The 13,261-nt window shown below is 38.9% G+C and overlaps 1 protein-coding gene across 2 annotated transcripts in view; it reads left to right on the top strand.

The window, feature by feature from the left end:
* The window catches only part of CTH (cystathionine gamma-lyase), a 72,938-nt gene that overhangs the window by 28,735 nt on the left and 30,942 nt on the right, over positions 1–13,261 (top strand). The window contains exon 2 of one of the 2 annotated variants that reach the window (XM_037500969.2): positions 3,861–3,908. The exons of the other annotated variant lie outside the window; for it this stretch is intronic. The gene's annotated coding sequence lies outside the window, so the exon portion shown is untranslated. The remainder of the gene's footprint in view (positions 1–3,860; positions 3,909–13,261) is intronic. 2 annotated transcript variants of the gene reach the window in all.

Raw genomic sequence — 13,261 nt, 5'->3', positions numbered from 1 at the left:
AAACCTAATGGGCAAACAACATAACAGTAATCAGGAAAAGTACTACACCCAGAAATGTACAGTAAGATCTTACTTAAAAAACAATTGAATGTTATCACAGTGTCCTGACCTAAATATGCTGAAATATGTTGTGATTATCAATATGTAATTATCAATATGTTGTGATTATCAATATGTAATGACTAAATAAATAAATTCACTGTCAATAGCATATTTACTTTTTATTCAAATGTTACCAAGATATAATCAATCCAGTGACTCAACAATATAATTCAAATATTGAATTTATTCAGTAGTACTCTGTGGTTATACAGATCAGCACTTTTTAATTTCCCACCTGGCGTGGCTTAGAATCCAAATTACAATCAATTTTCTTGAATAGCAGGAAGAAGTAACTTCTGATAAGTATTTTCAGCTTTTTATAATGAGGACTTCATTAAACACCTTACTGTTCACTAACATCCAATATTAATTAGGGGATTTTTAGAAACTGGTTCCAAAAAATGAGTGTGTTTATCAGTTTTAGCAGCAGTGTATGTACTTGTATTAACTTTAGACAAGGCACATAATCCCCATGCTGGCGTCTTCATTTTTTTAAATTATTTTTGCCTTGAAGAACTGGGGTGTCGGCCAGAGGTGCAAGGGCTAAGAGTATTCACCAGAGACAGAGTTGGAAGTAGAACAGGAAGAGCAACTGAAATACACAAGGGGAGGAGCTGGTAAGACAGGAGTCTACTATGGGTTTGCTCCCTGGCTGGGGATTGAACTCAAGTCCCTGCAGTGATAGCGCTGAGACTTAAACCCTAGGCCACCAGGGAGACCCTGATGTCTTCATTTAATAAAAGTAGTGAAACTACAGAATGAAATATAGAATATACTATACAAAGTAATAAAATCTCTCTAGTTATATTTTATAAATGCATCAACAGACTTAAAGTTAACATTGGTAGTTACTAATCTTAGTCCCCTTTACATTGTATACTAGTAGTTTTTTTTTTTTTTCCAAAGATTTATTTATACAAGCACTGGGTACAGTCAGAAGCACGGGAGGGTGAGAGAATTCACTAGGGCCAGACGGAGAGCAAAACAGGCAGCGGGCGGCAGGGGAGGTCTGCGCGCCATTTGGGACCCTCGCCCGGCAGCCGGGGATCCAACCAGCACTGCAGAGGTTGCAGGCAGCTTCACAACCCAGCGCTCAACCACTGTGCCACCGGGGAGGCCCTGTATACTAGTAGTTTTTAATGTTAATATTGGAGTTCCTTTAGTTTGCATGTTTTTGCTCCTATCCTAAAGGTTTGTATTTCATATTTTCATAGTAGTCCAAAAATATGATTTTCTGTACTCCACATGAGTTGAGCTAGGCCTAAGAGAATTTTGGTTGGATAGGTGATTCAGTAGCCCGGCTAATGAGGTTATGGTCTGGAACATTTCCTGAGTGTATTCCTAACATTGTATTGACAAATTAAAATAACAAACCATGTAAATCAATACCTTCTTCACACATCTTATTTCCATCTCCTTAGACTCAGTATTTTTCTGTCTCCTTTAAATCTGCCCACTTCCCTTCTCAGAGAAAATGAGAAGGGACACTTTTCTTTCTTTAGAGACATTTTCCTTTTCTTCTACTATTTCCAGTTAGTGATTATTAGTGATGTAGCCAGATTTCCTTAAATAATTAGAAAAAAATTTGACAGGTAGGGGTTGCCAAGGAAACCAGAGACAATACTAATAAAGTTCCTGAAGGAAGCAAGGCCTCTGGGACATATAACACACAGATTAATGGAGATGGAAGTGGAGGATGGAGATGCCAGGAGCTTTTTTTTTTTTTTTTAGATTTATTTATTTATTTATACAGGCACTGGGTACAGTCAGAAGCGCGGGAGGGTGAGAGAATTCACCAGAGCCAGAGCGGGGAGCAAAGCAGACAGAAGGATCGAAGTACACTGCTGAGGGGAGCAGCGGACGGCAGGAGAGGTCTGCGCGCCATGTGGGACCCTCCTCCGGTGGCCGGGGAGCAGCCGGGGATTGAACCGGTGCCGTGGAGGCTTCGGGCAACTTTGCAACCCAGCGCTCAACCGCTGCGCCACCGGGGAGGCCCGGAGCTTTTTTTTTTTTTTAAAGATTTATTTATTCATTTACACAAGAAACGGGGTACAGGCCAGATGCGCGGGGGGTGGGGGGTGTGAGAGGATTCACCAGAGACAGAGTGGGAAACAGAACAGGCAGATTGAGGAAATACACTGCTGAAGGGAGCAGCGGCCGCAACAGGAGAGGTCTGCTGCACCATGTGGGACCCTCGCCGCCCGCTGGCCGGGATGGAACCAGCGCTGCAGAGCCTGCGGACAGCTTCACAGTGCGTTTTTCAACCGCCTGCGCCACCAGGGGAGGCCCAGCTTTTTAAAAAAAAAAAAGAAGAGATTGATTTATTTATGCATACGAGAGCTGGGGTGCAGGCCAGAGGTGCTGGGGCGGGGGCAGGTGGTGCGAGGATTCACCAGAGACAGAGTGAGGAGCAGAATAGGCGGATCTGCTTAAGTACACTGCTGAAGGACACAGCTGGCCAGACAGGAGAGGTCTGTTGTGCCATGTGGGTCACTTCCCTGACAGGGGATGGAACTCGTGCTACAGTGACTTTGGGTAGTTTCATAGTGCTTCGACTTAACACCTTGCGCCACCAGGGAGGCCCAGATGCTAGGATCTTAATGAGAGGACAAGCCAATATGAGATGGAAAGGAAAAAATAGAGTACAATATAAATGAAATTATATATACATCACCAACAAAAGCTTGGATAAAAGAGAGAAAAGTGGAATATGGGGCCTCCTTGGTAGTGTAGGGGTTAAGTCTCAGCACTATCACTGCTATGGCCTGAGTTCAATACAGGCCAAGAAACTAACCCACAAGATGCATCAGACCTTTTCTGTCTCACCCGCTGCTCCCCTCAGCAGTATATTTCAGTAGATCTGCCTGTTCTGCTCCCCACTCCCCATTCTGTGGGGAATCCTCTCACCACACCCCCCACACACACCTCTGGCCCACACCCCAGCTCTTCTATGCAAAAATAAATACCTTTTAAGTGGGATATGAATGGGGTTTTCAGTGAAAGAAGAGTTAAGACACAATGCGTAGATATGTATGAGAATAAGTGGAATAAATGAATAAAGGTCAGTATGTGTGTCCATAGTTTCTTGGTTCTGTTTTATTTTAAATTATTTTATTGCCCAGAATACATGCAACTATGTGCTGAGTCAATTAGCTTAAATATTTTTTTAAATTTACTTATTTATACAAAACTAGGGTACAGGCCAGAGTCGAGGGACAGTGAGAGAATTCACCAGAGACAGAGTAGGGAACAGAACAGGCAGATGGACCAAAGACACTGCTGAGGGGAGCAGCGGGCAAGGCAGGAGAGGTCTGCCTCACCATTTGGGTATCTCCCTGGCCAGCTGGGAATTGAACCCACGCTGCAGAGGCTGTGGACAGCTTCACAGCGTGGAGCTCAACCCACTGTGCCACCTGGGAGGTCCAGCTTAAGTATTTCTTAAGAGAACATCCGACTTAGTGATTTCAGTATGAAACTCTTCATCATTAACCCCAGTGACCTAAACTAATTTATTGCTTAGAATTAGCACATCGTAACTGTTCATCAACTTATACGAACCACACTTAGATGTATGTGTAAGTTTCTGAGAATTGCTTATTATATTTGTAAATTCAAGTTCGATAAATATAGCTGGTATTATTTTATTATGTGATTGTCTTGTTACTTATTGATAACTTACCTTGCATTCATGAAGCTAATAAAAAATTCATCCTTACCTATATGTCTTAGCCTATTTTTTCCCTTCATTTCCTTTATAGCCCGTGTGCTGATAAGTGAAGAAAATTATCCAGTTTCTAACCCCAAATGTAAGAACCACTGCATTATTGCCTTAATAATACAAATTTCCTTTACTGTGGATTTGTATCTTTGAGTTTTCTCTCTCCTGTTTATCTATTTTCTGGATAACATTAATTTTACCAACCAACACTCTTACTTCAGTCCTCATTTTCAGAGTCTCTTAGAGTCTTTACTCCTCAGCATTTTGTCTTTGTCATTAAAAGAAAGAAAAAAAAAGATACCAGGAAAGAGTTGAAGTTGAAGTAGTGGGCACAAGGATAAACAGTGTGTGAAACAGGTATCACATGGATGCCTTTTTTATTCCAACAGCCCCCTTTTTGTTTATTTCCACTTTTCACTTTCTAACTCCAGCTCTCAGGTAATTTCTACCCTCACAATTCTACTTTTGCAGCTTGCAAAATGATGTTGTCTGGGTCATTTTGAAGCAATATCAAGAGCAGAAAAATAAGTCAAGCAATCATATAAAATTAAGTACCCCCTGTTGCTATAATCTAAATCTACTCTGGTTCCTTGACAGTTGTGAACATTTGGCCCAGGAAAGGCAAAGAGCTTTAGTTTAGAAAATGCTGGCTGACGGTCAAGAGTCTTCTATGGTAGCATTCGCTGTAATGGATTCACCGTAGTCTGTGAACTGGTCCTCAGCATGACAAGAAATTTAATTTTGTCTGCAATCTGCGAGTGGATCCATGTTCCAAGGATGAACTTGAGCTAGCCAAAGATAAAACACTTAATAAATCAGAATTCCAATCTAATATTGACTGGGTGGACTAGAATTACTCATCAGCACATCCCTGTAGACAAATTGCATGCAAAGCCAAATGAGCAGAAGGTTGCTTAGTGAGCATGGAGTCAGAATGAAGCAACAATTATTTGATTCTAATGTTTAATGGCATTGCATTTTGAGAACCTGATGTGCCTTGTTTCACAGGAGTGAAATTTCTGTCTGTGAGGCAGATGGAGACTCACAACACCTGAGAAGCACCAGCCTACTCTTCACCAATATATCATGCTTGGATGGCCAGTTTGTTTCTGTGTTTCCTTTTTCTTTACATTCCTGGCTGAATATGAAGTTATATATGTAATTAAGGATGATGATGAATAACCATAGCATTAAACAAACTGAGTGAATAACACCCTATCCTGCAATCTCATACACATTTACTTGTCACCTCTTTTTGGTTAAATACATTAAAACATTTTGTGTGATTATTGCCAATTCTGACTTAGGAGGCCATATGTTTCTTTAGATGACTCTGGACATTCTATTCAAACTCACTATGTGATCATTTTAAATTTTTTACTTTCAAATAACTTTCTCTTTTATGTTTTGAGAGGTATTCTCTCCACGCTGTCTATATACTAAAAGCACATAAAAGTAAAACATTTTACTGCCTTATCTCAGAAAGCAGACTTTACAAATATTGTTAACAGATGTTAACAATTGAAATTATTTATTTGACTTTTTATAAACTACCCGGCTGCACGTTTCTACGTGTGCACACAGACTCATGGAATCACACACAATATGGAACAATTATTCTTAGTTCTTAAAGCTTTCCTAATTAGTTCTTAAGTAGCCATAGAAAATTTAAAAAAAAGTAGGAGGAGAAGGAAGAGTACATGTGGAAGAAGAAATTTACCAAATTAATTTTAAAGTCTATTGCAACATGTGTACCGATTCATTTTGATGAATCTAGTTTTTAAGCACCATCTAAGTTTTTCAACACCATTTTCCCAAGTGTCCTTTCATACTATAAGCGTTTCCTATCTTTCAGTGTTTCTGAATGTCCAACAAGTCCTAGATTTATGCTTTTGTCTCTTTCGGTGCTCTGTTCTTCGCTGTATAAAGATTATTTTATTTTTTTAATGTAATTTCAGTTTGTTTATTTCTATGGCTGTGTGTTGTTTTACTATAACTATGTATTTTACATGTCCAATTTATGTTACTTCAGCCTTTTCTTATTTTCCAAGATTCTTTACTTGAGCATTTTATCAAATACATATGCTCTCTGAGTGATCATTTGTAATTAAAACTGTTTGTTTTGGTGTGTTCCACTTATAAAATTACAATAATATTTTAATGGTTTCATAACATATTGACCCATTAATAAATAAGGCATTTTATATACACAGTATCTCAGTGTGGACTAAATATGTTTAATATCGATTATTTTCTATAATGTTTTAAACTTTCAAAGTCTTACCATTGTAAGAAAATAACTGCACACATATATCTTATGAAACATAATAAAAATTGATGATGATTGGTACTCACGAATTCTCTTAATTAATCCTGTCTTATGTTTTATCATAGTGCAAATTATATTCTTATGCAATATACAGGATTGCTTTAAGACCTCATAGTTTTTAAACCATATTACCAAATAACTGCTTATCATCCCAAATGATATAAAAATGAATTCTTTTTTTCTCAAGGCAGACATTTAATTTTATTTTTTTTAATTTTAGATTGGATAGTAATTATTTAATGCATATCACAAGGACCTAGAAATTGAGTATGTAACCTTTCCTTAACTTGGATGTTATTTCTGTTGTTTCTGAAAAGAAAGAATACTCTAGTTCGGTTTTTGTTTTTTTTTTTAAGATTTATTTATACAAACACTGGGTACTGTCAGAGTGCAGGAGGCTGAGAGAATTCACCAGAGCCAGAGTGAGGAGCAGAACAGGCAGAAGGACCGAAGTACACTGCTGAGGGGAGCAGTGGGCGCAGCAGGAGAGGTCTGCGCACCTTGTGGGACCCTCGCCAGCAGCTGGGGATCGAACCGGCGCTGCAGAGGCTACGGGCAGCTTCGCAGCCCAGCGTTCAACTGCTGCGCCACCAGGGGAGGCCCTCTCGTTCAGTTTTTGACCAATGTTAATTTATTGAATTGAAGATTCTGTGTTAAATATAAATGTAAATTTCTGTGAAGTAAATTATGACCCTCCCCATTCATATGTTAAAACTTTAACCTTTAAGTGACAGTATTCAGAAATGGGGTCTATGGAAGATAATTAGTTTTATATGAGGACCTGAAAATGGTATTTTGTTTTTTTTGAAAAAAGATTGATTTATGCATAAAAGAGCTGAGGTACGGGCCAAAGATGCAGGGGGTGAGAGGATTCACTAGAGAGAGAGTGGGGAACAGAACAGGCAGACTGACTGAAATACACTGCCGAGGGGAGCAGCAGGCAAGACAGGAGAGGTCTGCTGTGCCATGTGGGTTGCTCCCTGGTTGACCGGGAATCTAACTCATGCTGCAGAGGCTGCAGATTGCTTCATGGTGCGGTGCTTAACCCCTTGCACCACCAGGGAGGCCCTGAAAATATCCTAATAATGGCATTGGTGCCGTTATAAGAAGAACTACCAGCGAGTGTTCTCTCTTTCCCCCCTACCCCCCACCCCTACCTCTCAAATGAGGACACAGTGAGATGTCCAGTTGCAAACCAAGCAGAGCCCTCAAGGAGGAACCAAATCATCTGACACCTTGATCTTGTACTTCCTAGACTCCAGATCAATGAAGGAAAAAAATTTCTGTTGTTTAAGCAAGTTATAATCTGTTCTTCTATAACGTGTGTTTATATAACAACAATTAATACATAATTGGTATAGGGCCTCCCCAGTGGCGCAGCGGTTGAGCACTGGGTTGCGAAGCTGCCCGCAGCCTCGCAGCGCCGGTTCGATCCCCGGCCACCGGGTGAGGGTCCCACATGGCGCGCAGACCTCTCCTGCCGCCCGCTGCTCCCCTCAGCAGTGTATTTCGTCAATCTGCCTGTTCTGCTCCCACTCTGGCTCTGGTGAATTCTCTCACCCTCCCGCGCTTCTGACTGTACCCAGTGCTTGTATAAATAAATAAATCTTTAAAAAAAAATTTAAAAAAAAATACATAATTGGTATATAAGAAATACTGTATCATTTGAAAGTTGGATTAGTTCATAGGAATTTTTTTTGTAAGCAGGAGATCTGAATAGGAATAATAGTACTATAACCTACAGCAGGAAAGAAAACCTATGCTAGTTTAGATGCTGAACAGTCAGGAATCCATTCAGCTGTATGTGAAGAAACTTGAAAATGAACACCAAGTCCCCAGCTCCTTCACAGAGAGATGCACCCCAGCCGGCTCAACTCAGAGGACTTTCTACTCTTGTCTACTTAATAACAGTCTTTCTAGCTCAAAGCTGTCCTTCCATCTATATTGTGTTAACACCAGCATTTTCTCTAGATCTCTTTTTTTTTTTTTTTTGGCAAAGCAGCCTCCAGACACTTCAAGCTGCCTGTCTCGATTGTCCAGATTGCTCCTGAGGTACCAATTGTTGTTTTGGTTTTTTTTTTAAGTTTATTTATTTATTTATTAAAGATTTTTTTTTTTTTAATTTATTTATACAAGCACTGAGAACAGTCAGAAGCACGAGAGGGAGAGAGAATTCACCAGAGCCAGAGCAGGGAACAGAACAGGCAGACTGATGAAATACACTGCTGAGGGGAGCAGCAGGCAGCAGGAGAGGTCTGCGTGCCATGTGGGACTCTCACCCAGTGGCTGGGAATTGAACTGGCGCTACAGAGGCTGCGGGCAGCTTTGCAGCCCAGCGCTCAACTGCTGCACCACAGGGGAGGCCCCTTAAGTTTATTTATTTATGCATACAAGAGATGGGGTACAGGCCAGAGGTGTAGGGGGTGAGAGGATTCACCAGAGACAAGAGTAGAGAGCAGAACAGGCAGATCAACTGAAGTACACTGCTGAGGGGAGCAACTGGTGAGTCAAGAGAGGTCTGCTGCGCCATGTGGTTTGCTCCCTGGCCGGCTGGGGATCGAATTTGTGCTGCAGAGGCTGCGGACAGCTTCATAGGTTCAGTCGTAAGCCCTTGCGCCACCAAAGAGGACCCCAATTGTATTTTGGATAGCACTCTGGCCATAGAGTTGTGTAGGTTTTTTGTGGTCTGAGTCGCTCTGGTGTCGTTATTTTTATTGCACATTTTTGCAGATTGTGAGAGTTCTGTTGTGTGTGTGTGTGTGTGTGTGTATAAATAAATAGAGAGAGAGAGAGTGCGTGCGCACACACACATTACATAAGGTTATAGCATCGACCCAAGCATTAATCCTGAATTAATCATCATCCCAAACTTATTATTATTGTTCCAACCTTAGTATTTTCATCATCATAAATAAATATTTATGTTGTCAAGGTAGTAGACTTGTTTGGAATAAAAAGTGATAGAAAAGTTATCCAAAAATGGTTTCTGCCAACAAGATATTTAAAATTTTTTTTAAGGGAGAGAAAATATATACACTAAAAAGACAAATACCTTTGACTTAGCTAAATGCATTGGCTAAGTATATGGTATGGTACCTTTATGATATTGTTGCAGAAATTATACTAACCCTATAATTAGACAAGTTGGATTAAAATCTAGACTATCACTTGCTTTGTGACTCTGGGAAAACACCTAAACTTTATGAGCTCTAGTTTTCTCAGCTTTAATACAGAAATAATAACACTAGTCTTGCAGGATTGTAGAGTTGGTTGAATAGTATATGTTAAAGTGCCTGAAAAATGGCAGTCACTGAATAAATGTGAATTTTTTTCTTTATCAAACAGTTCATATACAACATTCAGACACCTAAGCATTTATTTTTAAGGGTTATAAATAAATATAAATATTTATATATAAATATTCTTGTATACATAAATAAAAATAAATCTTAAAAAAATAAATAAAGCTTTGTGGATTAAAGAGTGAATGTGTTATTTCACCTGTTTTCTGTGTATCAGAATTTGGGAATAGTTCATCTGGGTGAATCTGTCTAAAAGTTTTTAATGTCATGGTAATCAAGATGTTAGCTGGGGCTGTATTCACTGAAGTCTTGACTAGGTTGGAGGACTTGTTTACAAGATAGCTCACTTAGTGTTAATTATTGGTGATAGAGCTCAGTTCTTTACCAAGTGGACCTCTACTAGGGCTTCAAAATATTATCATAATGGGGCAGCTGGTTTTTCCTAGCATGACAGATTCAACAGAGGAAGAGAGAGCAAGTAGGAACCCTCAATATCTCTTATGATTTATCTCTGAAGGCAGATGAATCATCATTCTTCATTAAAAAGGAGTCACTAAATTCAACCCATGCCTCAGGACAGGAAAAATAGCCTCCACTTCTTGAAAGAGGAGGAGTAGAAAACAATTTGTAGACATATTTTAAACCATCACTCTTTTGCTCCTTCTTCTTACCCATTCTTTTTTCATATCTTCAGCTAAGACAGGAGAGGTCTGCTGCACCACATGTGGGTTAGCTCTGTGGCCAGGGATGGAACTCACGTGGTAGTGGTGATAGCACTGAGACTAAACCCAAGCTCCCAGGGAGGTGCCAGAGATATCAAGTTTAAACAATTGAATGGTTTTAAATATCTTGACCTTTAACAGTGGTCTATTTCTACTGTGATTTTTTTTATTGAGATTAGAATTTGGTGAACAAATGGGATCTATGCAAAATGTAAAGCTTAATATGCTTTGATGTTTTTGTAATTTGAGAAAGAAAATTCTCAAGAAATAGATTTATTTCTTGGTCTTTGGAAAAAAATCATAAAAACATTAAAAAAAGTTTACCTAAAAAACTCAATTGCTTTGGGCCTCCTCTGGTGGCGCAGGCGGTTGAGTGCCACGCTGTGAAGCTGTCTGCAGCTTTTGCAGCGCGGGTTCGATCCCAGCCAGCCGGAGAGGGTTCCACCTGGCACAGCAGACCTCTCCTGTCTCGCCCGCTGCTCCCCTCAACAGTGTATTTCGTCAGTCTGTCTGTTCTGTTCCCTGCTCTGTCTCTGGTGAATCCTCTCACCCTCCCACACATCTGGCCTGTACCCCGATTCTTGTATAAATAAATAAATAAATCTTTAAAAAAAAAAAAAACTCAGTTGCTTTCTTATCTACCAGCAATGAGCAAGTAGACATTCAAATTAAAAACAGAATACTATTTACATTAGTATTCCTAGTATCTCCTAAAATGAAATACTCAAGTAAACCCCACCAAATATGTATAAGATTCATAAAAGAAAACTATAAAACTCTGATTAAAGACATCAAAGAAGAACTAAATAAATGAAGAGATTTTCCACATTAATGGATAGGAAGACTAGATATTATCCAGATATAAGTTCTCCCCAATTTGACTTATAGATTTAATGAAATCCTAGTCAACATACCAGCAGTTATTTTATTTTGAATAATTCTAAAGTTAGTGTAGAGAGACAAAAAACCCAGAATTTGAGAAAAACAACATTGAAGCCCTGACAGTACCTGACTTCAAGACTTATAATAATGCTATAGTAATCAAGACAGTGAAATGTTGATCCAAAAAAAAATTGTACAAATAGACCAAAGGAAGGGAATAGAGAGCCCAGAATTTGACCCACATCAAATAGTTAACTGATCTTTGATCAAAGAGCAAAGGTAGTTCAGTGTGACACTTTGGAAGACAACTTGGTGGTTTCTTATTAAAATTATTCTTATCACACAGTACAGCTATCACATTCCTTGGTATTTACCAAAAGGAGCTGAAATCTTATGTCCACACAAAAACATGCACACAGATATTTATAGCAGCTTTATTCACAATGCCAAAACCTGGAAGCAAACATAGTGTCCTTCAGTGGTTGAATGGATAAGCAGTGCTAAAAAGCAATGAGTGATCAAGTCATGAAAAGACATAGCAGAAAATGAAATGAGTATTAGCGAAAGAAATCAGCCTGAGAAGGCTGCATACTATTTGATTCCAACTATATGACATTCTGGAAAAGGCAAAAAATAAGGAGACAGTAAAAAGATCAGTGGTTGCCAGCGGTTAGTGGGGAAGAAAGGGTGAATAGGTGGCACACAAATTAGGGGGCAGCAAAACTATTCTATATGATGCTACAATGGTGAATACATGTCATTTTGCATTTGTCCAAAACTACAAAATATACAACAGGAGTGAACCCTAGTGTAAATTATGAACTTTGGTTGTTCCTCAATTGTAAAAAATGTCATCTTCATCAATTATAAAAAAATTGTATTACTGATGAGGGAGATTGATAATGGGTGAGGCTATGCGAGAATGCTGTCTTTCCATATACTGTAAGTATATGGAAAATCTCTGTATCTTTCTTTTTCTTTTTTTAAATATTTATTTATTTATGCATACAAGAACTGGGGTACAGGCTAGAGGTGTGGGGTGGGGTGAGAGGATTCACCAGAGACAGAGTTCCACTCTATTTTTCTATGTACCTAAAATTGCTCTAAAAAGTAAAGTCTCTTGAAATATGTATACTTATTTAAACATAACTTTATATAAAGGCAATTGTAATATTCCATATTTAGGTCACTCCTAAAATTTTATTTTAGGATGACTGCTCCTATTCTTTTTTTTTTTTAAAGATTTATTTATTTATTTATTTATACAAGCACTGGGTATAGTCAGAAGCGCGGGATGGTGAGAGAATTCACCAGAGCCAGAGCAGGGAACAGAACAGGCAGACTGACGAAATACACTGCTGAGGGGAGCAGCGGGTGCAGCAGGAGAGGTCTGCATGTCATGTGGGACCCTCGCCGGTGGCCAGGGATCAAACTGGTGCTACAGAGGCTGTGGGTAGCTTTGCAGCCCAGCGCTCAACCACTATATACTAGTTGTCCTCATTTCTCTTACTGCCCACACTAACAATCTAGTGGAATAAGAAAAAGAACAATAAATATATAACCTCTATTGAGAATTTACCATATGCTGAGTGTACCTATTTACTTTATGCACAGTAATTCGCTGAATCATCCCAACAACCCAGTGGGATTCATAGTAGAACCATCTAAATTTTGTAGATCAAAAACCTGAGGAACAAAGAAGTTAAGTAAATCATTTAAGGTAACATAGTAATTAAGTGGTATACATATGATCTTTGAACCTATAAAATTTAAGCTGAAGCTCCTAACAATTATTTTATAATCACTGTATGTAGCTTTTGGGGCTTCTTTTTTCTCCAGGCTTCTACATAATACATACATTTTGTTTGTCAGTGTTTATAGGTATGGTCTCACACACATGCACTCACACACACACATGCATTTACTTCCACCTTGCAATAATACTTTAAAGAAATTTTACAAGTCAATTGTTACAGCTCTAATTCCTTCTTTTTTTGTTGTGAGCATAGCATTCCATTTTCTGGCTATATCATCATCTAATTAGTCATCCCCCATAAATGTCCTTGTACACTTATCTTAATTTGCTGGTTGTTTTATTTATATGGACTAGATTCCCAGATGTAGGACTACAGATTCAAAGCTATATAATTTTTTACTTTTTTTAATGGATGTGGTCAGATGATTTTCCAAAAGGCTACCATTGCAT

The sequence above is a fragment of the Talpa occidentalis genome, unplaced genomic scaffold (assembly GCF_014898055.3).
Source record: "Talpa occidentalis isolate TD23 unplaced genomic scaffold, MPIMG_talOcc4v2.1 talOcc4.9, whole genome shotgun sequence".
Lineage (NCBI taxonomy): Eukaryota > Metazoa > Chordata > Mammalia > Eulipotyphla > Talpidae > Talpa > Talpa occidentalis.
This window is presented reverse-complemented; position numbering and strand designations above follow the sequence as displayed.